The sequence below is a fragment of the Xenopus tropicalis genome, chromosome 5 (genome assembly GCF_000004195.4).
Source record: "Xenopus tropicalis strain Nigerian chromosome 5, UCB_Xtro_10.0, whole genome shotgun sequence".
In the NCBI taxonomy this organism is placed as follows: domain Eukaryota; kingdom Metazoa; phylum Chordata; class Amphibia; order Anura; family Pipidae; genus Xenopus; species Xenopus tropicalis.
The window spans coordinates 137,899,802-137,927,784 of record NC_030681.2 but is presented as its reverse complement, the minus strand read 5'-3'; the positions used below and the strand labels follow the sequence as shown (position 1 = coordinate 137,927,784).

The window sequence follows — 27,983 nt, the reverse complement described above, 5'->3', positions numbered from 1 at the left end:
CAATACATTATACTATAATTGATTCTAAAAGACTGCCTATTGATATAAATGCTGCATTCCAGGTGCTCTGCTTATGACTTTTTGTGTGAAAATGTAAATAGTAGAAATTAGACCAATAATGTTATTTAAGAATCTTCTAATGATCCTGTATGCTGCCTTGGTGAAAAGTTTGGAACCCTGCATTAGTCCATCATGTATTATAAGGTAATACTTTGCTGATTGGATTACCTTTAGCGCTGTAGCAGTATGAAAATAAAATCATGACACTTCTAAATAGCGACCGCTTACTGGACACCCTGCCACCTTCTGTTATTAAGGAACACAACAGCCTTTTAGTACGATGCAGCAATTTCCAGCAGCTTCCACCATACACTGCCTTGGAGAAAGTGAATGCTGAATTTGCTGACATTAATTAGGGGATTAGACAGATGGACTTCATTAAGCCGATTGCCTGGAAAAATATTAACCCCTTTACTCCCTACATACACTGTTAATCAATCTGGGGCAAACCTACTTTCCCAGTTAAGGCTATGGCATAAATAACTGAACAGCAACTCAACAGTTAAATCCAATAGCTGAGGTACTACAGTTAAATGTTGCCCAGAGCCAATTGTTGTACCAGTTTATTACTCAAAGACATCATGGACATCACGGTGCTCAATTTGCAACATCATCTCCAGACAGTGACAGTGAACCTGCCAATGTTAAATTATAATTCCATGTTACGCCAAATGGCAAGATGGAAGTTGTTGTCCAAATACCTGGCTCAGTGGTGCCTTGCTGCCTTGCACCTCTTGAGTCATGAATTCACCCCTAGGGGAGAAACCACCAGCAGAACTAGGGGTTACAGTTTTTAGGGGGCACAGCTTGGCCCCTGACCCCCAGTTCTTCAACTATGGTGATAAGGACCTTATATTTTAAGTTTTATATGGAATTCTCACCTGCACTCCCTTTCATCATATTTATTGTGGTTCCTAGGATTCCTGGTTGGCCATCGCCATATACCAACAAGCATTGAGGGACAATCCTTTTTTCATTTCCCAAAGTTTTATGTAGGAGCAGTTCCTATCTTTCTACAACTTTATCCCAGGGCAGAGCAAGGAACTGTCCTAGGCCTCAAAGTCAAAGAGTGGTATTGCCCCCTTGCCTAAGGATGTTCTTGGGGATGTAACAACATGAGAAAGGTTTGCTTCTGGTCTACTAAACCATAGCAACCAATAAGCAGGTAGTATTTACTGGTCTGCTGTTTGAAGGCAAATATGATTAGTTATTACCAGGTCATACTGCCCAGAGGCCCAACCAGCCCCCACAGGCCCACAGACACTGTCTATCTATGGCATTTTACAGCAGCCCCTCTGGCATTTGCCAGAACCCAGAGATTGCCAGTCCAGGCCTGATTATTAATACTATTGGTTCAAACACCCTTCTATATTTGTATTTCTGCTGGGCCGCTGTAAAGAGTTGTAGTTTAAAAACAGCTGGAGGGAAGCAGTTGGCTGCTTCTGAATTGTAACGTATATGTCTGTATGTCTGTTTTTCTCTTTTCCCAAATGTCTCTTGCTTCCCCCCATGCCTAGAGGCATAAAACTCAGGAATGGCTTTAACTATTGCACTGAGTAAGAATTATACTAACTTTACATCGTCCTACAATGCCTGGAAGAATTTCAAAAATGGGGCGTGATACGACACACCTATATCAGCAGCTGTGTCTGGATCTGTAGCTGCCTGCACACACTCTACAGGGCTTGGCTGGAAGGCGTTTCCTCGTCGGAAGAGACGCCCTTACAAACGGTGTGTGTGCAGCATGGTAACCACTTTAGTCAGGGTGGTGCAAAGGCTGACTCAGGCCTGGCTAGAAAAGCGTCACTCAGATTATTGCAAGGTGTATGACTGATCCTAGAGGGGGGCCTGGAAATGTAGAAGGGATGGAACTTGCAGATCTTTTTTTTTATTTCAAGTGCCAAAAGCAGTAGTTGTCATGCTTTATGGCTGAGATTATAGCTATCATTATAACAGAGTGGTCTGAGCTCCTATCTGTAACCCATTTTGCTTACATCACTGGAGGATTTTGAGACTTTTAGCTCATAACACTTATAGAGCCGCTCCACATCTGGATGGTTTTCAGCAAGAACACTTTCAACTTTTTCTAGTGTTGAAAGTATTGTAAGGCCAGTTACAAGTTGTAAGGGTAGTTACATTAAGCTGTTCTCATGCCCCGGATATGGCCCCCAGGTTGTTTAGATTATATTACAATGATGATGAGAATTCTATGGGGCTAATGGACAGGTCGTTGGCTATAAATATTCCTGTGAAGGCTATATACAGTCTGCAGGACTTTGGTTGGAAAATCTTATAAGGTTGCGCCCCGTTTGTATGACATCACACGTACGCATGGGGCGTAACCTTATAAAAGGGCCTGTCGCCACTGCACAAGGAGCCTCATAAGGAGCAGAAGCTGCTGAAGAAGGAGGAGTGGCTATGGGGGCTACTGTGTATGGTGGTGACTGTGTAAGGGAGGTATTGTGTATGGGGGCACTGTGTATTGGGGGTACTGTGTATGGGGGCACTCTGTATGGGGGCACTGTGTATGGGGGTACTGTCTATGGGGGCACTGTGTATTGGGGGTACTGTGTATTGGGGGCACTGTGTATGGGGGTACTGTCTATGGGGGCACTGTGTATGGGGGGTACTGTCTATGGGGGCAATTGGGGGCACTGTGTATGGGGGGGTACTGCATATGGCGGCAATTGGGGGCAATGTGTATGGGGGGTACTGAGTATGGGGGTACTGTGTATGGGGGAACTGAGTATTGGGGCACTGTGTATGGAAAGATAAGAAAGCAAGGGAAACAAGTTCAAAGCTTTTAGAAAATATATCATTTAAGTTATAATGTAACAAGTGTGTTTTTACAAGGAAAAAAAATTCCCAATGAAAGCACGGCCATGAGCCAGAAGTACAATGTAATTTGCTTTTCCTAAACAGCTGAAAACCATGGCCAGTCTTATGATAATGTGATGATGTTTATATATTTCATAAGAGCTAAATCACTGGATATCATTAAACCAGGCAGACAAATATGGCTTCTCCACCCTTTTTCTTGTAGCCTACACCCAAAGTGCTAATGAAACAAAAAATCCCTCTGGCATTTGGGCGATATAGCTTAAACAGGCAATGGCTTTGGTATATGGTAATTGTGAGTGGTTTATTAAAGCCAATCTTAGGCATCTACAGAACTGTGTTCCTGGCTACTATATGGAAGGTGTGGCTATGACATTACTAACTTACTATAAATCCTAGAAACCTGGTTTAAGATTCCTTCCTGTCGTGCTGAGCATATCCACTAGGGATGCCCTCCTTGTCGCACTTTTCCAACCCCCTTAGAATTAGGCCTATTAGTCTAGGGTGCACACTTAAAGCATGCTTCCGTGTTTCAGGCCCTCAATACAGTGCATTTAGCTCATCCCTGGTCACCTTTTAGCTGAAAGAAAGTCAATGTGTGCAAATAAGGTAATTAAGTTGCACAAAGTTGCCTTCCTGCAGATACATTTTTAGGTAAGACTATTTTGGACCATTTTAGGTGGTCATACACAGGCTGAACCTGTATGGTATTTGTACAACCGGGCCACAGGATGGATGCTGAACCCAGTATGGCCACTTTTCTATTGTTACATTTGTTCAGGCCAAGAGCCAACTTGGTGCATTGGTAGAAGAAATTTCCAAAACTGCCCAACAGATGAGCCAAACAATATCCATGGCACAAGCTAGATTGTCAGGCCTGCATATATCTACTAAATGTCATACTAAACTAAAGCTTGCCATACATGGTGAAATCCACTTATTGGGCAAGGTTGCTCTGCCTGGTTTGAGGCCTTTATGTAATGGGACCTACAGAGACCTGTCAGATAAAGACCACATTAAAGCACTGATGCTCTATGGGGCTAATGGACAGGCCGTTGGCTATAAATATGCCTGTGAAGGCTATATACAGTCTGCAGGACTTTGGTTGGAAAATCTTGATCTAGTGTGCTGAAACTGCTCATCCGACAGTGAAACTTATCCATAAAAGTCCCTTTCTGGGACAAACAACAATAGGCTGCTATCTGCTAAGATAATGGGGAATTTTCCAAGAACTGGTTCTCCTAGCGTAAGTCACCTCTCAGATATTGTCATTATATATTGTGCTTAGAGCAGGGCAATACCTTTAATGGGATAGATTTGTATCTCTCAATAATGGTGCAAGAAATTCTTGTTTGACTAGTTCATGCAGCCAGTACTGTCAACAACCCCTCAAACTGTTTGTTCATGCCCCTGTCTGCTTTGCCATAAAGGGATAACGCATTTGTAGTGTCCATTCCTTGTAGATTCCTCAGCAGCCCCCAATAAAAATATCAGATAGAAAACAAGCATTATTAAACCTACTGTAAAGTGCTATGTAATGAATAACAGTATCACTTCAACTGAATATTTGAATATTTTAGGCCTGGGATTTTTCACAGTATCCCACCGGCACAGTCAGACTCTGATTCAAGGCAAGTATATTTTAGCATGTTAAAGGGGTTGTTCACTTTTGAGTTAATTCTAACTATGTTCTTCATTTTTTATTCTTAGTAGTTTTTTAAGTTTGAAATTTCAGCAGTTATATGGTTGCTAGGGTCCGCTTCACCTTAACGACCAGGTAGTGGTTTAAATGAGAAACAGGAATAGAAAAACATTTTATAAAAGAAACAATAACAATAAAACTGTAAGCTCTCTGAGCAATAGTTTTCTGGCTGCTGGGGTCAGTAACCCCCATTTGAAAACTGCAAAGAGTTAGAAGAAAAAGGCAAATAGATTAAAAAGTATAAGAAATAAATAAATCTTCATTCCACCAGAGACTTTTAAGGCCACATTTCAGCAAAATGTCAATTGCTTCTTTCTTTTTATTCCCTATTGATAGTTCTTTATCTGTGATTGCTTTTTTTTAGAAAAATTAGCGTAATAATTACATTTGCCTCTTTTTATTATGTTTTTTAAAAAGTTGCATTTATTGATGATTGCAAATCAGTTTCTCATGTTAAGGAGATAATTATCCCCATACTGGAAAGAATATGTGTATTTGTGTAAGGAGCAAGCTGGACATTGCCTTGGCTCACCTCGCCCACACTCTCTCCTCCAATAACTGAATATATTTTTTTAATTCCTTTTATGCCACTCACATAATACTTTGCTCATTATATTGTTCCGCTGAATAATCCAGATAAAATTAAGTCGAAAAAAGTAGAGACAAAATTCAAACGGTGACAAAGCTGTTAGAATATTATATAATGAGTGCATATCTTTAATTCCCAAGCACTTTTGTCTTAGGACATGCTATTAGCAACTCAAATGGCAGCCTGGGGTATTGGACTGAAGCTTCAACTTCTTCATCTCAATAAAATGATGAAAGTAAAATGGTCCTTTTGTTTTTTTAAATAATTAGTCTCCTCCCTTTTTGCAGTCCTAGGCATAAATGGCTAAAATATAATGTAGAAGACTCTCTTGCATTATATCTACAGTATGCTTACTGGGACTGTCTCCTTTTTGTTGAGCCTCAGGTGGAATTTCTAACTGTCTTCACTTCTTCTCCTTATCGATCACGTCTGTTGATCACAACTGGTATATGTGCTGATTTTTCATACAGACCATGCCCAACACTGCTAAAGACATTTAGGCTGACGCCACACAGGGCTGGTTCTTGGCCTGTGGAAAAACACAGCTTGTAAGCTTGTAAACTCAAACATTTGAGGTATTCAAGATTTTCCTTTATTCAGATGAGACTACAGGAGACTCTGTTTTGCAGCACACATGGTCTTTATGCCTCCTAAACTTGCCTCCAAGTCAAAAATTAAAAAATGAGCACTTACTTTGAGGCCACTGGGAGCAACTGGGTGGCACTGCTGCCACAAGGCAAAAAGCCACTCCTGGTCATTTCAAGAGCCCAGTTTCAGATTTTTAAATTAGAACTCCAGCTCTTCTAGTGCAGAGAGCACTATTACACCCTCAATCAGCTCCATTGCAAGAAAACTAAGTGCAGACGGGTGAGGGGGCAGCACTGAAAAGAGGGTGGCTGTAAACCCTGAAACACCCCTGTATACACAGCAACATGATAAAAAAAGACTGAGTTATGAGTATGGCCACACGGAGTGTTGTCTCCTCAGGCAGAGAGAAGCGGCTCTGCTCTAATCAGCATCTCTCTGTAGGTGCAATCACAGCTTCCACCTGCATGCAGCTACACGGAGCACAGCAGAAGCAGAGATTGCCCCAAAATGCCTGCTTTCACATATTCAGGCCAATCTCCCATTCATGTAGCTGCATTCAGGCGGAATCTGTGATTGTCAGTGCATCTACATGGAGATGATGATTAGAGCTGATCAGCTTCTCTCCGACTGATTAAAAACTGCAGTCGGAGAGTAGCAGAGCCAATGCTCTATGTGACCATGCCCTAAGTGTAATCCCTGTTATCTAACTGTGCATCTATACTCTTACAAATGAGAGTAAAAGGAAATGCTGAATCACTGGAAGATTTGTTAAGCACCCCCACTCACTGTAATCGCTTACTTCAGCCTCAGATTAACCACAGGCAACTAATCTTCCCATTGGCCATTGCCCTGAGGCTGAAGTAAGTGATTATAATGACTGGGGGTGTCTAACAAAGAGGTATCTGCAGGATGCTGTATGCCCAGTGGTGTAACTTGGTTCCAGCAAGTCTACTGCCATTGTATATGCCTTTTTTTTTTTACCAGTGATTCACTTTATTGCTGGTGGAAAGGCATTTCGGGAGACTAGTTGTCCACGGTAGCAGAGATTAACTACAGGAGTCTAATCTCCCAGTGAGCCATCAGCCTTTGGCTGGCTGAAAAATGTAATATTCGTGTGTAGGGGCCATCTCAGTGCATTGTGCCTGAGTCTGAGCTTTCAGAAGGAGCTTTCAGGTAACCTATTGTTTCTCCTACTCCCATGTAACTGGAGGAGTCCCAAGCCAGACTTGGATTTCTTACTATTGAGTGCTATTCTGATACCTACTGGGAGCTGCTATCTTGCTCCCTTCCCATTGTTCTGCTGATCGGCTGCTGGGAGGGGGGTGATATCACTCCAACTTACAGCGCAGCAGTAAAGTGTGATTGAGCACAGGTCAAATGGCTGTGGGACCCTGGGAAATTAAGAATATTGCTAGCCCCATGTAAAATTACAAAATTAAATATAAAAAATCTGTTTGTGATTTTGAAAAATGGATATCAATGCAGGATTCTGCTGGAGAAGCTTTAGTAACTGATGGGTTTTGAAAAAAACATGTTTTCCCATGTTTTCCTTTAATTTAAGAGATATTTCCTTGAAACAACTGTTTGCTATCATCCATGGTTTACAATTATTTAGTAGCAAAATAATTTATCATTTTATTGCCTTTTTATTCAAGAATATTTTCCAACTCACCAAAGCCACATAAATTCTGTATCCTCCTGCCCCGACCATGTAATAAGTAGGTGTACTAATGCTTGTTTAATAGCAAGAAAAAGCAAAAATTAATTTCTCCTTTGCCTGTATTTTTAACCAAGAATACAGGCAAAACAATCCTATTGGGTTTATTTTATGTCTGAATGATTTTTAGCAAACTTAAAGCGCTGTGATCCAAAGTACAAAAAGATCCCTTATCTGGAAATGATCTCATAATTATCTCAGTGCCAGATCTACTGTAGCAAGTGGTTAAATGTTTTCTCTTTCTGTTAGACTATTGTTTATCACAGTACAATTTTCACAAATAAAAATCCCACAGGCCCTGTGCTAAGGATGGGGTCCCCACATCTTGAGGGGCATGTCCAAACAATGCAAACGTTACTGAACTGGTCAGACTGGGCCCTGCTTCTAACAGCCGGAGTGCCCTGGCCTCCACAACACTAGTTTCGCTTGTAGACAAATGTATATTTTGATATACCTGTATTGCCAGTTTCATTGTACAAAATATCCTTTTTTTTTCCCTCTGACCAAATGTTGCTCCATTGTATAATCCAGCAGGACAGCCAAGCTTCAGCACACATATATTATTTAAGGCTCAATCAAACATACATGAGATTAAAAGAAATTACTTTAAAATGATGCAATTCCATTCTAAGACAGGAATGTAGTCGCGGGGAACTGAATCCCAAGGCATGCTGTGCCTCTTAGTACAGTATTTTGATTACTAGCAACTGATAAAGCAACTAGGGACACACTGAATAAATACTGAGCAACATGGTTAAACTATATACATGCTTTTATATAGTGTGTTTCCCTTCTTGCTTGTCCAAGTTGTATAAGAACATAAAGGGGAAATGTGGTGAGACTGTGGCTATATTGACTCCATTTATAATGTTATCCTAGGCTTTAATCATTAACTATTTTGCAAGAGCAAGCATTCAAACATGTTTAGCTCTTTGGGTCTTTACCAACCAAACATGGTTTACATTATGACAGAAAGGGGGTTACGTAATAAGAGGCACTACGTTTGCCCAGGAGCGGTAACCCATAGCAACCAATCAGCAGGTAGTATTTACTGGTCACCTGTTTAAAAGCAAATATCTAATTGGTTGCTATGGGTTACTGCTCCTGGGAAAATGTAGTGACTTTTATTACATATGGGGGTAAAGGTCCCCATACAAGGTCCGATTCTAGCTGCCGATATCGGTCCCTTAGACAGATTCAGCAGCTAATCGGCCTGTGTATGGGCACTACCGACGGGCCTGCCCGACCAATATCTGGCCTGAAATCGGGCAGATATCGATCGGGCAGGTTAAAAAATCTAGTCGGATCGGGGACCGCATCGGCTCGTTGATGCGGTTCCCGAACCGACTTTGCCTATACCCATCCTTTGCCAACATCGCCAAGCGAGTGGATCTGAAGGTGTATAGGCACCTTTAGATTGGGTTCTGGGAGGCTACAGTGCTCCACCCTAGCAACCAGAGAGCTGCTGAAATGCCAAACTGGAGAGCTGCTAAATAAAAAGCTAAATAACTATAAAAAACACAAATAATAAATAAAAAAACAGTTGCAAATTGTATCAAAATATCACTTTCTACAATGTCATGAGTTAAAAGGGGAATAACCCCTTTAAGAATGGAAATTAAAGGGGAGTTAAAAGAGCAGGTGTGTGAAAGGGAAAAACCACACAAGACTCTGAAAGGTGTCAGATTTGCGCATAAAAGACAATTCTGGTAGGGTGTACACAAAAGGCATTGAATTACTGTAATCCTGCCGCTGTACCTGCTCTGGGAATCCAGTGAATCTGAGATCACATTTCAAATCCTGACCCAGTTTTTTCAAGATTTGACAGGTAAGTAGTGAGAAGGCTAATAGTCACTTTCTAGCTTCAAGGCTACTTTCCATGAATGTTACTGTTGTTTCTGCTACCGGGTATCCTGATGCAACTCCTTTCCTTTAGAGCAACACAAATATAATAACTCCAGGTACATATCATTTCTATGGGGTTATCCCATTGCTCCACTTCCTACTCTCCTGTCATTTCTGCCCTCAGTACCTACGTAATTGTCTCTTTTCCTACTAGAACTTCTTTCTACAACTCTGCTTTATCATTAACTGGGAGGTTTTACCATTCTTACTGATACTCTTAGCTCATATACCATTTATCTCCCTTTAAAACCCCCTCTGGTAGGGACTTTTCAATCTGCTTTTCCACCGTTAAGGTCCCCATACATGGGCCAATTCTAGCTGCCGATATTGGTCGCTTAGACCGATTCAGCAGCTAATCGGCCCATGTATGGGCACTACCGACAGGCCTGCCCGACCGATATCTGGCCTTAAATCGGCCAGATCTCGATCGGGCAGGTTAAAAAATCTAGTCGGATTGGGGACCGCATCGGCTTGTTGACTTTTTCTATACACGTCATTATAATTTGGGGGTAAAGGTCCCCATACACGGACCGTTTCTAGCTGCCGATATCGGCCCTTAGACTGATCTGGCAGCTAATCGGCCCGTGTATGGGCACTACCGACAGGCCTGCCATCAGCCATTTAGGAGCTGTCAGAAGGGCTAAAAACATTAGCAAAAGTGAGGTGATAACTGCCACGCTGATTGTTAATAAATTCTGATGCAGAATGTGCTAGTTTCTATGCTGCCTTGAAATTGAATCTAAATTATTAACAGCCTTGTATTGTTATATTGTATATACTTCATATTGGGAGTTGGTCCCCAAGGTCATGCAACAATAACTAAAACAATGTGGTCTAAATCAACAGAAATGAATATGGGAAGCTACTGGGGGCATCGTTGTTACTGTGGCCCTTGGCTGGTAAAGAATCCCAAAACACAAGGGTTATAATTTCTAGCCTAATTCTTTGGTCTTGCCTAATTCTTTAGTTCTCCTTGTAAAGATACCTGTGCTTCATAGAAGCCTGGTTGTAGGGCTGCTTCCTTTAAGTCCTCAAAAGTCCAGACAGGTGGGCGGAGCAGGCAATGTTGGGGGCCAAGCTGATGACATGGAGAAAAATGATGTTTAGGGGCGGTTGGTGTCATCAGGGGGTAGGTCTGTGACGTGACAGCCCGTGATTGGCTGTATTTCCATGTCAAGCAAGGCAGACTTCTTTGACATTTGGACAGGCAGTTTTGAACTGGTCAATCTGTGTTAAAACGGGACTGTCCGGTTTAAAACCGGACAGGTGGCAACCCTACCTGAGTGACTTTCCCTGTGAGCAGCTTTTTTTCCTGCTCCTGGAAAATTGCTAGGCTTAGTTTAAAAAGAGATAATGAGCTCTGCATAATGAGCCCCTCCTTTCCCCTCAACTAGTTATTATACTGGAGAGGGAAAACCACTAAATATCTTCATCCTTTATTTATATTATTATATTATATAGCACCTAGCAAGTTACAAAATACTTTACAATAAATATAACAAACTATAATTCATAATAAATAAACAATAACTTACAATAATGAACAAACAAGGGTTATATAAATATCCTTGTAGATTGTAAGCTCTTTTGGGCAGGGCCCTCTTCACCTCTTGCATCGGTTATTGATTGCTTTATATGTTACTCTGTATGTCCAATGTATGTAACCCACTTATTGTACAGCGCTGCGGAATATGTTGGCACTTTATAAATAGATGTTAATAATAATAATATATATCTTATATTTTTGTCTTAAATCCATGGGTAGGATGTATTTCTAATAGGGATGCACCAAATCCCAGATTCGGGCCGATGGATTCGGTTTGGTCCCAGACAAACCAAATCCGAATCCTAATTAGTATTAGGAAAGGGTTAAATTAAGGGGGGGGGGTTCAGCACGCGCCAACTTTTAACCCTTTCCGACCCTAATTAGCATATGCTAATTAGGAATCGGTTCGGGATTCGCCAGAATCCGTCAGAGTGGGTTTGGGGGTTCGGTGCATCCCTAATTTCTAACAAATGATTTCCCCTTTGCTCTATAATTATTAAACAGTAGCTTGTACTTAATGGTAGCTAAGCTGCATAAATCCACATTGGTGGCAAAACAATCCTAAATATTCTAATGTTTTTTTGCATACTTCAGAAATGTTGGTCCAAAATGACAGAAAGATCTCTTATCTCTAATAAACTCAAACATTCCAGGTATCCCATATCAGTAAATTGCCTTTAGTGCTTTTCTGCAGAAAGCTGCTTGTGACTGCTCACCTGAAACCTGTTTAGATGTATGATACCAGTATTATAGCCTTGGGAAATACATGAACGCTATTTACTGTAATTCAGACGTTAAAAATGTTGGCACGGTTTAAGTGGATTGTATCTGACAGATGGCGTCGGCATTTTTAGCTAAGAAAATTGGATCGTTTAAAAAGATTCTGATATTTCTGAAAATATACATGGGGTAAGAACAAGCTGGATTCCATTGTAATTGTCAAGGGTTGCCAAGAGAAACACATTTGACCCTCTGGTGCCTTGCACTAGTATAGCATTTGCTGCGCCTGCTGTGCCTAGTAATTATAGGGGAATTAATTGTTAGCCTTTATGGGATCTTGGCTATTTATGGGATCCCTGCTGGATCTCCCCATGCACACAGCAGCCCTCCCCCAGCATACCCAGCAAGTATTCAATAGGCATTTGTAGATAAGCTGCCTCACCAGTACATGAGATTTCAGACATTCCAGTGACATCAGCCGGGAGTTATTTCCAGAGACTTACACTACAACAGCTGATTGAAAAGCAGTCGTAATGGAAGTCTCCCGTCTGCTTTCTTTTACAAAGCTAAAAATACGACTGCTGAGACCAGGAGTGTCTCTCAGTCAATAAAATGTGCGGAATTTTTAGCTCTTTCTTGCAAGAGCCTGGAGACCGACGCCAAGGGGTAATGGGCAATGTAAGAATGCAGGGCTCCCAGTTGAGAAATGCACATTCGTTAGAAATATTCATATCTCACAAAGGTCATAGTATTATGTTATTTTTCTGTGTAGAGTCCAGGGCCCCTCTGAATATCGTTACCATCATCTAGCACATGTAAATATTTTAGTCAATAAGTTGTGTGTTTTTTTGCCTTAGTGCAATTTGTTTGAGCTACTCAACTTCATAGCCACTGAACCCCCTAACGCTGGCTATCATCATCATTTATGTATTTGCATAGCACTAGCAAGTTACGCAGTGCTTTACATTAATTCAAAAAAGGTTACAGAATAAAAATGGGATCAAAGGGCCCTACTTGCAAGCCTACTCAGGCTGTTTACTAGTTGCTTCTAAAGTGCTGACCCATAGTTCTTTGTGTGTGATCCATGAGAAACACTTTGAGCACTGTTTTTTCCAGTGAGATGGAGTCAGATGGAGCTGAAAATCTATTCTGTTCATGCGTGTTAATGGTTTCTGAGCAAGGTCACTGGCTTATTTAGGATGCAATTTGGTCATTCATGTTTGGAGAGGAGCCTCATGTGGTCTGATCGCTTGGCATGCCAAGGCCATTGATACGTGTGAGCAGCTAAAAATACAATACTACACAAAATGAGCTTGCCCATATTTGCCAAATGCAGTGTGACTTCTGTCTATCAGTGGCACAGGGTTCTGGTCCATCTAGCACTGGGCTTCTAGGTAACGTACATTGCTACTAGAGACACCATCAGAAATTATAGGGATCTATACTACTTACTGATCACCCACCCTTGTAAGCAGTAAAGCAGGTGTAAAGGCCACAGGGCCCCAAATATTGCAAGAGCAGCAGTAGTCCTTGCTGCCATACATGCCGGTAGCATATCTTGGAATCTTATCTTTTTATACCAAACTGGACTGTAAAGGCATTAATGGTTGGCTAAAGGTGGTCATACGCCTTCAGATCTGCTCGCTTGGCGATGTCACCAAGCAAGCGGATCTTCTCCCGATATCACCCACCTACAGGTGGGCGTTATCGGGTGAATCCAGGCTAATTCGGTCGTTTGGCCCCAATTAGAATTAGAACGACGGGTATAAGAGAAGTCGGATCGGGGACCACATCAACGAGCCGATGTGGTCCCCGATCCTATTTTTTAACCTGCCCAATCGATATCTGCCCGATTTCAGGCCAGATATCAGTCAGCCAAGCCCGTCGTTGGTGCCCCTACATGGGCCGATTATCTGATGAATCGGTCTAAGGGACCAATATCGGCAGCTAGAATCGACCCGTGTATGGCCACCTTAAGTCTGCCAAGGTGGCCATATCTATGGTTGCTTGCTCAGAAAAAGAGGAGCACATTATCATATGTGCAAAATGAATGAACAGAAAGTGAACAGAAAATTCTGTACATATTGATGCTTTTCACAAAGATTTTTGCTTCCATACATGCAACTTCCAGGGAGCACAAGTATATCTATTGACCCTACTGCTAATGAATTGTGTCAGCAGGTCCAGGGTTCCCCTAGTTATGTATTTGTGCACGTGTCTTTTTAGAAAAGTAGAAAAAAATCAGCATATATTAATGGCCAACTACAAACTGTACTCTCGGGTGTGGCAATGTGTTGTTATAGTTTTTATCTCGGACCCCATTAAAAAGACAGGACTTGCATATGATTTATCTCATGCTGGAAAAGCACTTCCCAAAACTGAAAAGCTAGCAAACAATGAAGCTAAACTGGCTTTTTGTCATTTAAGCCACAATGTGTGTGTAAATATACATGTCCCTCAGGCTGTGCTCAGCAGTATGTTCAATAATGCTCATTTTACATTGGAAGTCAGGCAAGAGTGCTCATTATTGGTTTGTTCTACATTCAGTTGTATGTTAGAAATGCACCTATAAACAGCCATTTGTGCTCTGCTGAATATGGCACAGTTTAAATCAAGGGTAGCCACCTTGGAGTTCAATAGTTTCCTTGGCTACAACTACCAAACTACCAGTGGCAGTGGCAATGCTAGATGGTGGTGCAGCAGTTAAAGAAGAGTCGGCAGGTTATTGGCCTATGTACAGCGCCATCCGATAGCCCTGAATGAACTCTACCTGACCAGAGCATTCAGTTGATGATTCTGTCCTTCAGAATGCTTGGGACCTGGGGTTTTCCAGATAAGCGAACCTTTCTGTAATTTGGATCTCCATACTAAAAAAACATTTAAACATTAATTAAACCCAATAAGATTGTTTTCCCACTGATAAGAATTGGGATCAAGTACAAGGTACTGTTTTATTATTACAAAAAAAGGAAATCACTTTTAAAAATTTGAATTATTGGATTAAAATGGGGTTTATGGGAGATGGCCCTTCCGCAAATCAGTCATACCTGTATAAGAATAAAGAAGTTAAGGTTAGGAAGTGGGTGGCAAGTAAAACATCTTTTTGTGAAAATGAAGTACAATGGGTTGCTCTTACTAACAGCAGGCAGAAAACAAAAACTGGAACATTTCACCTAAAATTTTACTATGCCTTCCATGTCAGGGTTGTGTGGGGTTCATACAGATGCCAAGCTGTGGCCATTTTTGAATCCTACATATAGTAAAAGAGGTCCAATGCCTCTGAATGACTAAATACATGATTTTCTGGATCTTAACCGGTTTCCTTTCTTTTTAGGACCAAAAGGAAAAATACGCTGGACAAAGTTCAGGGTTTTCCACCTGTGCTTACTGCTCAAACATTACAAACTAATCCCACAACATTAAGTGAGAATGTTCTGGATGGCAACTTATCCATGGGGTCCAACAGATTCTAAGAAAAAACCAAAGTGAGAATTGAAAGGCTGCAAAGCAAGAAATGTGCAGCTGGTTTCTGGCATCTATAGCCTGATAGCTGTTAGACATACTGGGAGTGTAAGAGGAAATCTAACCGCTAATGAAGGTTAAACTATTTCATCCCATATTTTTATATAATGTATCTAAAACTCCATTTTGAGTTAAGGTGGGACTGACCAAATGGTGCAAATGAGATGTTAAATAAAGGTTAGATGGTGTAAATCCCTGGGGATGCAACTATATTTATATTGCATTGTGCACAGTACGGTGATTCATGGTAAATGGAACCTGCAAACAAGAGCAAAACTTGTAATAACACAATAGAATACAATAGGATAGGGAAGGTATGATTGTTGATCCAGCATTATTTTAAAAAATGCTTTTCTCATTCAGAATATCATTTACAGGCATCTAGTACTTAAAAATAAGTTTGACCCTTCTTGCTCCATAGTTTAAAAAAAACCCCAAAAAAAAACATATGTTCTGGTCTAGAAAGAGATTTAAAAATAAATGAATGGCCCATGCACACACATTTTTTGTGCAATTTGCAGACAAGAGACCAGCAATATATATTTTTTTTGAACATTCCATATATTGATATGAATGGCTAGCATTCCAACTGGAACCTATCGGACCCCAAAGCAAGGAATCTGCTTTCTTCATTGAACACTTTACACCTCTCCTTAAGCCAACCCTCATTTGCCAGTTTGCCAATTTAGACAAACCACTCTGCAAATTGGATGCATCCTGCATGGAACTTATAGATTATCATGATTTAGTATCATCAGCAATAATAGAGGCAGTAGAGATAGCCCACCTCAAGGACAATAATAAACAATTAAAAAAGTGAAGGGCCAATAAGGCCCTTCGTTACTCCACTAACAATACTGGTCCAATTAGAAAATATTCCATTTACCATCACTGTTTGTAATCTATCCTTTAGCAAGTTCTTTAGCCAATTAAAATAAAATATTATGTTCCAGGCTAATATTCCTAGATTTAATGTGTGGTACAAAAGCTTTTGTAAAGTACAAGTAGATCACATCCACTGCCATCCCAGAGTCTAGGTTTCTGCTCACCGCCTCATAAAAGGTAATTAAATTAGTCTGGCAAGACTATTAGGTTATTATGCATAAAACCATGCTAGCACAAACTTATTGTATTGTGACTTGCAATGTATTAATGTATCGTATGGTTTATTACCCCTTCCAAATGCTTTCCTATCACTGAAGTCAAACTAACAGCCCTATAGCTTTCAGACAGAGAACAGGATCCCTTTGTGAATGGTGACACTACAATAGCAGTTTGCTAATCTCTCATCACCATACCAGACCTCAAAGAATCCTGAAAAATTAAGTAAAGAGGTTGGCAAGCACAGAGCTTAGCTTGTTACTACCCTGGCATGAATACCATATGGTCCTGGACCTTTTTTTACCTTTACATGTTTTAGTCTTTTTTAAACCTCCTGTGTCACCTATCCATTAATAGTTATTTTATTAGAATTAGCTCTATTAAAAAGGAAGCCTTTTTAATAACAACCTTTGTTTTTATCTGTTTCTCCTCTCTTTGGTCTCTTTTTTATAATTGGGAATTGTAACTCTTCTTTAGAGAGTACTGACTGAAAATGGACTCTATATGGACTGGATAATTCCCCTGCAGCACGTATATGGCTGGATCAGGCAAGTACAGCCTTGGCCCAGATTTGAAAATGTGAAGGTGCAGTCACTGTATTGTCACTGTGGCCCAGAACCTTTTGACAGCATTCTGGTTAATATTGTTGTTTTCCTTATATATTATTTATCATTTCTGGGAAAGTGCAGGTAAGTGAAACTGTGTAGTCAGTGTATATACGGCTGCCACCCGTTAAGCCATTACTTCTCTCTTTGGTCAAAGTAAAGAAGCGGTAGATATTAATATTGATTTCCAGCCCCATAGGATGCCACAAACAGTGGCCACTTTGGCATATGTATCAAAATGCTCTCTGGTAGAGCAAACCAAGGGCTGAAAAAAACAATTTTGGAACTACAAGACTCATTCCTTTCCTCAGTGCCTTCCCCCGCACTATTCACAGACTAGCAGTGTCAATGAAATGTATACCGTAGAACCCTCTTTCCTAATTCTTTTAATGGAGAGGGGTCAGGTGCTGAGACACGAAGAAAGACAGGCTGTTTATGCTGTTCCACAGCCACCAACTTGCTCAGCCAGACAAATTATTCCCATTTCTGTCTTTACTGAATTCAAGCTGCTACTTTATCCTTAGCACACCATGGTGGGTCATTAGTTCCAGTCCATGTTTTGTGGTTTACCTCATCCCTCTACTTCAGCACTTGGTAAATATATACAGTAATGGGAAGATTTATCAAAATGGGAGTTTAGAGCTTAATACATAAAAACTAACCAACGTTCTATTCATTCCTATGGGATTTTTAGAAGCGTATTTATCAGTGGGTGAAAGTTCACCAATCAATAAATACGCTTCTTAAAATCACATAGGAATAAATAGAACATGGGTGAGTTTTTATGTATTAAGCTCGAAAATCACATTTTGATGAATGTGCCCCTAAGTATTAGATAATATGAAAATACTCTGTTTACGAAATCCTACACTGATGGCTTGGCCTTCTGCCGGAAGACACATATTCTCTTTGTTTGCTTTCCCACACAGTTACTTGTTAATTAAAAACCTGAAACTTCACAGAATTCCACACTTAACTCATTAGTGCAAAGTCGATTGTTATTATATTTAACCCAGGATTCACATTTTTTCAAATATTTTAGGTACATCTATAATAATGTTGCTGGTGATGTAATAATTATATTATATTGTATGGTATAATCTGGCGGTATTAAAGTAGGCAAAGTTCTGAATGAATGCGCAGCCCAGTGTTTGTAAAGTAATACAGGTATGGGACCTGTTATCCAGAATGCTCGGGACCTGGGGTTATCTGGATAAGGAATCTTTCTGTATTTTGGTTCTCCATCACCAAAGTCTGCTAAAAATCATATAAATATTGAATAAACTCAATAGGAGGTAATTATATCTTAGTTGGGATCAAGTACAGGTACTGTTTTATCATTACAGAGAAAAGGGAATCATTTAACCATGAAATAAACCCAATAGGGCTGTTCTGCCCCCAATAAGGGGTAATTATGTCTTAGTTGGGATCAAGTACAGGTACTGTTTTATTATTACAGAGAAAAAGGAAATCATTTTTAAAAATTAGAATTATTTGCTTATAATGTAGTCTGTGGGAGATGGCATTTCTGTAATTCAGAACTTTCTGGATAACGGGTTTCCGGATAAGGGATCCCATACCTGTACTTTGTTAGGATAGAACCATTAAGTATCATAGTATTTGCCACTTTACAGATGTGTGGGCCCAACATCTCTACTATCTATCATCTATCCCTTTGGCCTGAAGAAATTCTGCTTATTAAACCAAACTAGACTCCTATTCCTAATATATATCTTTACATACTAAACATACTCCACACAAATAGACTGGTGGGCCTCTTAACTACACTAAAGCCAGAAGTGGCAGACAAAAGGTTGGACCAAAAGAGAGAGGGGAAAGAACAACAGCAACAGTAGATTAAAGAGCAGAACAGAAATCATTGAAAAAGAGAAAGGACATAGACGCATGAAAAAACAAATCTAAAGAAAGGGCTATAAGAGAAAAGGTAGTGAGAAGATCATAACAGTGACTGACAGCTAAGCAAAAATATCTGGACAGAAACAGTGACTGAAATCTAAGCAAAAATATCTGGACAGAATAGAGAGAAGAAGCAGGACAACTAAATGTATAACAAACATCTTAGTTAATAAAGAAGGGTATCAGAAATGTGAACAAACTCAACCAGGGAGCTAATTGTTGAGAACTTAAAATGCCATATTCTATTTTACACAAAAGTATTCACACCAAATATTTATGGATGGCATGCTACCCTTAAATACTAATTGTACAAGCTGTGTGAGTTGGGTGGGTGGGAGTAGAAAAGTTGTTAATATGGTGACAGGGGGAAGAATAGGTTGTCCAGTGGGCTACCTGACCTTGGGGTGCACCAAATTGAAACCTGACCATGGGATTTCAAAATACGAGGAGTTGATCATTATCCCCTTGAGTTAGTTGACAATGCTGGGGATATGTGGAAACCAGAAGTAGCATACAGGACAGGTGATATCAAAAGATCAGGGGAAAATAACAAAGAAAATATACATCCATCCCTGTATAAATGACTGTAATTCATCCTATCCATTGCAAAGCAAAATGCTCTGTTCCTTCCACCTCCTTTTATTTTGTCTGTCAGATCATGAAGCCTCTGGCAGCCTGACCCCAATAGGCCCCAATAACTAAATAGTAAGAACAACCACACAGCCACAATAAAAAAAAAATTAATAACGATAATTGAAACGAGCAAATAGCAGCACAAAGTATAGGAAGTGCACCAAGTAATTAACATCAAGACAGGTAATAATTATCCCCCTTATGAGCGGAGCTGCTTCAGGGAAAGAATCACACAACTTTGCAGCGCTCATTATATAAAAAAAAATAATACTAACCTTTTCACACCTTGGGAAAATGGCACAGACTACAATATTGGATGCATTAGTACGGTGGTGTTTAGTAGCCCAAAAAGAGTGAAACTGACCCAAATCAGCATCACTGACTTCTATGGCAGTTGCCTGAACACAGACTTGCTTCAAGCACTTCTGGGGTAATGTTACCAATGCTAAAAAGATACCTATTTCTTTATCCTCTGTTCCAGGTATAGGAAACATTTGGTGCTCTGGCCATTGCAAAACAGCAACTCCCAGCCTCTGTGCATTGAATGCCAGGCATAATTGTAAGTCACTAACTGAGATCAATACAATGATCTTGGCTTGAATGCTGCTGCCAGAAGAATAGGTCAGACTAATGGAGATAGGTCTGGGAAGAGCCGGGAGATATAAATGCTGTGGACAGGAGGAGATGATAGTGATATTGATCCATTTCTCTTCACCTTTCCTCTTAAGAGTTTATTTGTTGTTTTGCTTTTTTAGTGTGTTTTACTTTTTACAGATTCCAAATAAAAGCTGCAAGTGTAAACCATAAGGTAACCCAGCACAGAGGACACTAAGGCTTATTCACAAACATAACTGCAAGATGCTAAAATGGCTGCAAAATTACATGCACATTAATGCCATTTATAAAAGACATGCACTTGTGCCAATGCACTTGGCCAGCCTCATCTAATGAACAATATGCCTGTCCAGCCTGAACATGGTGGTAGTTCTCAGGGTTCCACTGCATCAATAGCTATTACTTGCAGCAATTTTTTTTTTTGTTAATGCAGTACAGAGAGATACCACATACTCTCCACAAATGCTAGCCACATTTTGCGTCCAAATCACAGATTACACTGGTAATTAGCTCATGTGTTGCCCATGCAGTGATGCTGGAATCCTGGGGAAAAAAAACCCATGCTGACAATCAATGTGGTCCTGTAAACAGCTGTAGGTAGAGGTATAGGATCCGTTATCTGGAAACCAATTATTCAGAAAGCTCTGAATTACAGGAAGGTAATCTCTCATAGACTCCATTATAAGCAAATAATTCTGATTTTTAAAAATGATTTCCTTTTACTCTGTAATAATAAATCAGTATCTTGTACTTGATCCCAGCTAACATATAATTAATCCTTATCAGAGGTAAAACAATCCTGTTGGCTTTATTTAAAGTTTAAATGATCTTTTAGTAACCTTTAATATTGCACACTTTCTAAAAAAAAGGTGCATTCAGTAACATTTTCATGCACTACCGATTAACTCCATGAAGGCTTTAGGCAAGTTTTGTTTTGTTTTGGACACTCTTCCAAATGGACATGTTTACACAGAACACCTCTTCTCCACATAAAAGCTAATACCACTTACAAAAATGGACACTCCCTATCCCTAGCATAATCTCTGGAAGACAAACAAGCTAAAGGTGGCCATACACGGGCTGATTCTAGCTGCAGATATCAGTCCCGTAGAGCGATAAGGCAGCTTATTGGCCTGTGTAGGGGCACCAACGACGGGCCTGCCCGACCAACATCTGGCCTGAAATTGGGCAGATATCGATCAAGCAGGTTAAAAAATTTAGTCGGATCGGGGACCGAATCGGCTCATTAATGTGGTTCCCGAACCGACTGCGCCCATTACGGGCGTTCTAATTTGAACGTTTGGCGCCAGGGCCAAATGACTGAATTAGCCTAAATTTGCCCGATATCGCCCACCCGTAGGTTGGGATATTGGGAGAAGATCCGCTCGCTTGGTGACCTCACCAAGCGAGCGGATCTTAGCCTAACATGCAAGATATCAATGACTAAAGAAGTTGTAGATAACAAAAATATGCAGCATTATCCTAGGGCACTGGTCCCCAACCAGTGGCTTGGGAGCAACATCCCCTTGGATGTTGCAACCAGTGGCCTCAAAAAAAGCGCTTATTTTTAAATTCCTAGCTTGGAGGCAAGGTTTGTTTGCATAAAAATTGTCTGCACTGCCAAACAAGGCTCCTGTAGGCTTCCTGTGCACAAAGAGGCTACCAAATAAGCAATAATAGTTCTAATTTGGTACTCAAGGTACATTTTTTTATGTTTGTGTTGCTCCCCAATTTTAAAAGTTGGGGACCCTGTCCTAGGGGCTTTCACCTATGGCAGCAGGGGCCCTTGAGCCCTCTTATTTCTGTGCAGACAAGGTAATATCTGGAAATATCTGGCAGCCCACTGCACTGGGTCTAACCAATAGATTGTTGATGGTAGCCCTGCCTAAAGCAGTATATCATCATTACTAAGTAATTTTATGTAATTATGTAAAATCTGAATTGTCTTTAATTTATAACACAGGAAAAGTACATGTGTTTCTCTTTGGTGGCACTGGGCTTGTGCAAGTCAGCTAGAAGCTTTATCAAGTTGAGTCAGGATGAGATCATAATACTGTACATGGCAAATGAAGGACAGAGCAGAACTGCCTGAGGTACAACTAACGAACAATGCACAGACAGTGAACTACAGAAGTGTTTTACAGATTTACAGATTTAAAAGAGAAAATGCGTGTGAATTATTTTTAAACAGAAATACAGTGGTGCTTGAAAGTTTAGATTTTTATATGAATGCGGCCTAAACTAAAACATCATCTGCTTTTCAAGCATCCTAAAAGTAGATAAAGAAAACCTAGTGAAACAAATGAAACAAAAAATATTATATTATTATAAAAATTATTTAACAACATACAGTATCTGCGTGTGGCAAAAGTAAGTGAATGGCGCTCTCAGTATTTGGTGTTACCCCCTTGTGCAGCAATAACTGCAACTAAACATTTGCCGTAATTGTTGATCAGTCCTGCACATCGACTTGGATGAATTTTAGCCCATTTCTCCATAGAGAACAGCTTCAGCTCTTGTGTTGGTGGGTTTCCTCACATGAACCAGTCGCTTTTAGGACTTTTTACAACATTTCAATTGTAGTTAGGTCAGGATTTTGACTTGGCCCTTCCAGGACTTTAACTTTATTCTTCTTTAACCATTCTTTGGTAGAACAAATTTTAGGATCCTTGTCTTGCTGTCTCTTGAGATCCAGTTCACGGACAGATGTCTTGACATTTTCCTTTAGAATTCTCTGGTATTGTTCAGAATTCATTGTTTCAGCAATGAAATGGCAAGCCGTCCAGGCCCAGATGCAGCAGAACAGATGGGATAAGGTTCTTATGCTGGAGTGCAGTGTTTTTCTTTCTCCAAATGTAAAACTCCTCACTTAAGCCAAAAAGTTCTATTTTAGCTTCATCCGTCTACAAAACATTCTTTCAGTATCCTTCTGGCTGGTTCACGTGATCTTTAGCAAACTGCAGACGGTCAGCAATATTTTTGGGGCAGAGCAGTTGCTTTCTCCTTGCTACCGTGCCATACACACCATTGCTGTTTAATGTTCTCCTGATGGTGGTCTCATTCATCAATGTGAGACAGGCCTTTAGTTGCTTAGAAGTTACCCTGGTTTCCTTTGTAACCTCTCAGAATATATGACACCTTGCAGTTGGAGTTGTATTAGATGGTCAACCACTTCTGAGTAGGGTAAAAACTTGAATTTCCTACATTTGAACACAATTTGTCTGACTGCTGATTGGGTCCAAACTCTTTAAAAATAATCTTGAAACCTTTCATAATTTTAGGACATTCATAGAACATTTAAAAGGATTTAGCACTGTAGCCTCCCTAAAGTTAATTAGCGTGATTTTACCATTGGCTGCTCCCAATATTACATGCCCTGCTGTTCTTGCTGTATTCCTTTCTCTATCATTGTCCTTCCCTATCACCCCCATTTTGTGAAGTCAGTTGCTTTTTCTGATGGACCACATAATATTGTGTAAGGTAGCATGTTGTTAAACTGCTTTTCTGTTTTGCGTTTCTATTTGTTACTAATTTGTAACTATGTAATTTGTACCTGCATTCCAATGGAATTGTAAATCTTCATAGGAACTGCAGAAAATGTCCATAATTCACTGTAGTGCTGTAAGATAACACAATACAGTGAGCATTGATACAGCGATACAAATCACAGCAGTAAAAAAGTCAACATTCATTTAGAAAACGATTTTTAATAAACCCAAAATAAATAGAAGATTAAAAAAAACAACATTTTGAAATGTTTAATAGATTAATTAAATCATTAACAAAACTTAAAAAGATGATTTTGTTTTTAAACATAAAAATAATACCTGTATGTACAGGTGTATGTAACCTGACATATAATACAGCTCTCATATGTGGACTCATTATTACTTAGGGAAGGTAAGAGGAACTGGGTTAGGTAGGGGATAAAAGTAGGGGATGACAATGCAGAAAGGGAAGAAAGGTGCATTTAGGAGAAGGTAACAATTATCAGTTGAAACTGTGCTGTAATGGGCTGCTTACTGTATATAAGTTTAACCTTTCTCTCTCTGGCCAGGTCATTATTGGAATTATATAATTTGTAGTTGCTGCTGGAGGGTTTACTAGACTGCTCAAGTAGTATCCTTACCTCCCATTAGTAGCCAGGCAAATAAAGCAACATAACATCAAGCCAGGGATGCCAGACAAATAAGCACCCTACACAACATACTCCAAATGTATGCAACATAACAACTGCAATGCAGGATGGTTCCCATATTTGTTGAATTTTAGATTGTTAAGTATAACACCTGTCAGTTTTTTGTTTACTAGTATTCACTTTAGTGTATTCTTTATATGCTGCATGGGAAGCAATGATGTTGACTACTTTTTATTACTTTGTAATATTAAATACTGTAAATAAATGTCCTTTTACCTGTAATAATAAAACAGTAGCTTGTACTTGATCCTAAGTAAGGTTCATGAATATTGGTGGAAAAACAATCCTATTTTAGTAGGCTTACATTATGGTGAGCCAAATTATGGAAACATACCTTTTCCAGAAACCTTAATATTGTTTTCCCACTGCAGGTGTGGGCTAGCCCGCACTAAGGATAGGGGAGACAATAGCATTTTGTACAACTAAGGACACTACTAAGCCCAATTTATTTAGGCAATAATGTACCTATTGTAAAATATAGCAATATTACAATCATTGAGGAGTTCCATGACCATGGTCATGGAATGCCAAGGTGACTTCTGTTATCCTCTTACAACAGTGGGTACATTATTTATTATGATACAGAGTAGTGAGACATGTGACACAAATTACAGCACTAAGCACCAGTTATAACTGATGCCATTACAAAGCACAGTTAATAAGTACAGTATATCATTTATAGGTTATTCTTGGCTCTTGTGTATCATAATAATAATTTCCTTCTAGCTTTTGTATGTCTTTACAGAATTTGCTGGATCATTGTTCTTAACTAAATTCAAGATATATGGTCTTACCTGCTCCTGGACCTTGCTTTAGCCCACACAACTACAACCCCAGTCCTCCCTATACTGTAGTTATTATAATTTTATCTGCTAAAAATCCTGCTTTTAATGGGCCCATCTGTTACATACTAAAATGTAACTAAAACAGTCCCAGAATGCATCTGAACCAATTGCTAATTAGTCTTGCACCATATCTAGAACTCTGAAACCTGGCCGGACAATGTTTAACTGGACAGCTGAAGGGAAAACCAATCTTATTCAAAACTGGACAGGTGGCAATCAGTGGCATAACTGGGGTGGGGGGTTTGCTGTATTGTAATCCCCAAACAATGTAATAAGCAAGTAAGAAGGAGGGTTTAAATCAGTGTTTGCATAGCTAAGCTCTGGGCCCCCTTGATGATTTTTTGGAGGGGGGCCCAGTCGCTAGTAGTTATACCACTTGTGGCAACCCTAGGCTTAAGTAGCCTTTATCAGAATGGTTCACAAACAGGACATTTTCCATTCAAGTGACTGGCATCCATGGTAGGAAGGCGAATATGCTTGAAATATGCCAGTCTGAAAAGTACCTTAACTGACATTATGCCAGAACAGAACACTTTTATCTGTTTACCCACCTTTGATGGTTCCATAATTCTATGGAACCAGCTAACAGAGTTCTCCTTTAATACAGTATATGTGGCAAATTTCTTGTAAACATACATGGGGCAGATTCATCAGAGTACGCAAATTGTACAAAAATACGCAAAAGTTGTAAACTTTAGAAAAAATACAAATTTTTTGTATTTGTACCTGTCGTACTTTAATGAATGTGCCCCATGGCGAGTGTGTAAGAGCTCTAAACACATATTTTTTTAAATGCAAATAAGTTTTTTTTGACAGTTCCAAATGCAACCCTTTGTACAACTGGTTTCTGAATGTGTGTCAAGCACAAGAAAATGAATCATGTTGCATCATTAACAAAATGAGATGAAATGCGAACGGCATAAAATGCAAAATTCTGCCTGAGTACAACCAGGCAGAATATAATGGAATCAATTAGCTGATGCGTTTAGGTGCGCTCAAAATGTGTTTCAAACGCATAAATAAATGCTTGTGTGTAAGAGCGCTTAAAATGGCAAGCCTACATTAAGGCTGTCAAATCCCTTGAAGATTCAAAGCAATGATTTGACAAAGATGCAGTTCAGCATATTTGTAAATAAGCCCTATCTTCAGCCTTGTTTTATAAGTTAACGGTTGCCAGGTTTATTGGGAGGCAGAAAATCTAAAGAGAGTGTTGGAACGTTATAAATAATGAATAATTTACATGCCTTTCTCCATCTTGAGTTACCAAGTCAAGCCAACGCATATCAAGTGTAACACCGTACATGCATATAGAATGGAACATAGATGTGCACTTGGAATCTGCAGAATATCTTATTGTAGATACTAACAGGGGCCTAAGTGCAAAATAATTGGTGCAATTCAGTGTTTTAAACCCATATTGCTGTATTTTACCCCATTATTATAGCAATTTGTTTTGAAAAGCAGCAGCTATGTGGCCGCCTGTTTCATGCTGGTTATGGCACAATACAGTACTCAGGTATTGGATAAAAAAAAGGTGCACAGAAGGACAGCATGTGGCCTATGAGCTAGGGTGGTTGGGCATCACTGGTGTAGAGTACAGCAAGGTTATGTCAGGGAAAGGATTGTACCTGTGGGATGGTGTTTATAGTAAGGCATGGTGCTATAATAAAGGAGCTAAAACTGTGGCATAATGTGCATAATGAACATAACAATATGGATGTTATCTAACATTTTATCTAAGGTATGTCCCCCATGCTGCCGCTGCTGTCATTTATATACAATTTTCAGCATCCATGACAGCAGAAAGCACAAGGGAAATACTGGAAGTTGTAGTTCAATAAAGGCTGGATAGCTACAAGTAAGCCTGCAGTTTTTTTTAGAAAAAATACTGGCCTTCCTATAACTTTATCTGTTTTCCCTAATGATAAAATTGGAATCAAGCATAATTTTTACTGGCCAAGCCTTTAAAATACCATCCAGGTATGCACCCCTAGCTGCAAGGTGGACAAAAAAATAGGCCCCACACATAACATATTAGATTATATTTAGACCAGTAAGTAAAGCCCTGCATCTGGCCATAATGCTCCTACAGCCCTGTTATTGAAAGATGTTTGTTGAAGAGGCCTATCTTGTGATTTCCCAAACATATTTACCCCTTCTGAAGGCATCACTATGACCAGGCATTTGTGCCAAGGTTTTAACAATGTGATGAGCAGTGCAGCTTCCCTTAGTATTTACACTATAGCCTCAGCTCTCTGTGACGATAATAGGAAGACCTGCTGTGTACTGTAATCTGTATTTATAGTTTTGATGGGTTGTTATATTCTCTTCTGCTTAGTCTGTTTCCTTGTGGTACCATCCTACCATAACAAAACAGTACTACACTCTAGTAGTACCCCAAACAGGAGCATTTTTCATCAAAGAGCAGTGCTGACCAGGGTCTGAGGTTAGCATTTATAATTACTGGGTGCACCTAACAAATTGCCAGTCCTCAGTTATTATGCCTCTTCTTACCCTTTAAAAGAGAGTATGTCCTGTTTCACATATGGATATGGATAACGATGTGAGGGTGCTTTACAGGATCTAAGAGCAGGAATAACTGTCCTGAGCCAAGCAAATAATTGGAGCTTCACAGAGCAGAGTGGCTGTGGGATAGCAGGTATAGTAGGGAGGTATAGTAGGGAAAGACAGTGCCTATAGTAGCAAGACAGTGCCTATAGTAGCAGTGGGGATAATATCCTCTGGGAAGGGACTGTGGCTGTGGGATAGCAGGTATAGTAGGGAGAGATGGTGCCTATAGTAGCAGTGGGGATAATAGCCTCTGGGAAGGGGCCGTGGCTTTGGGATAGCAGGTGTAGTAGGGAGAGATGGTGCCTATAGTA

At 39.9% G+C, this 27,983-nt stretch overlaps 1 long non-coding RNA gene across 1 annotated transcript; it reads left to right on the top strand.

The window, feature by feature from the left end:
- Positions 1 to 9,350: 9,350 nt before the first annotated feature.
- On the top strand, positions 9,351 to 15,619 carry LOC108647640. The gene is made up of 2 exons (XR_001924556.2): positions 9,351 to 9,455; positions 15,000 to 15,619. It is a non-coding gene; the product is annotated as an uncharacterized LOC108647640 (long non-coding RNA).
- The last annotated feature ends 12,364 nt before the right edge of the window (positions 15,620 to 27,983 follow it).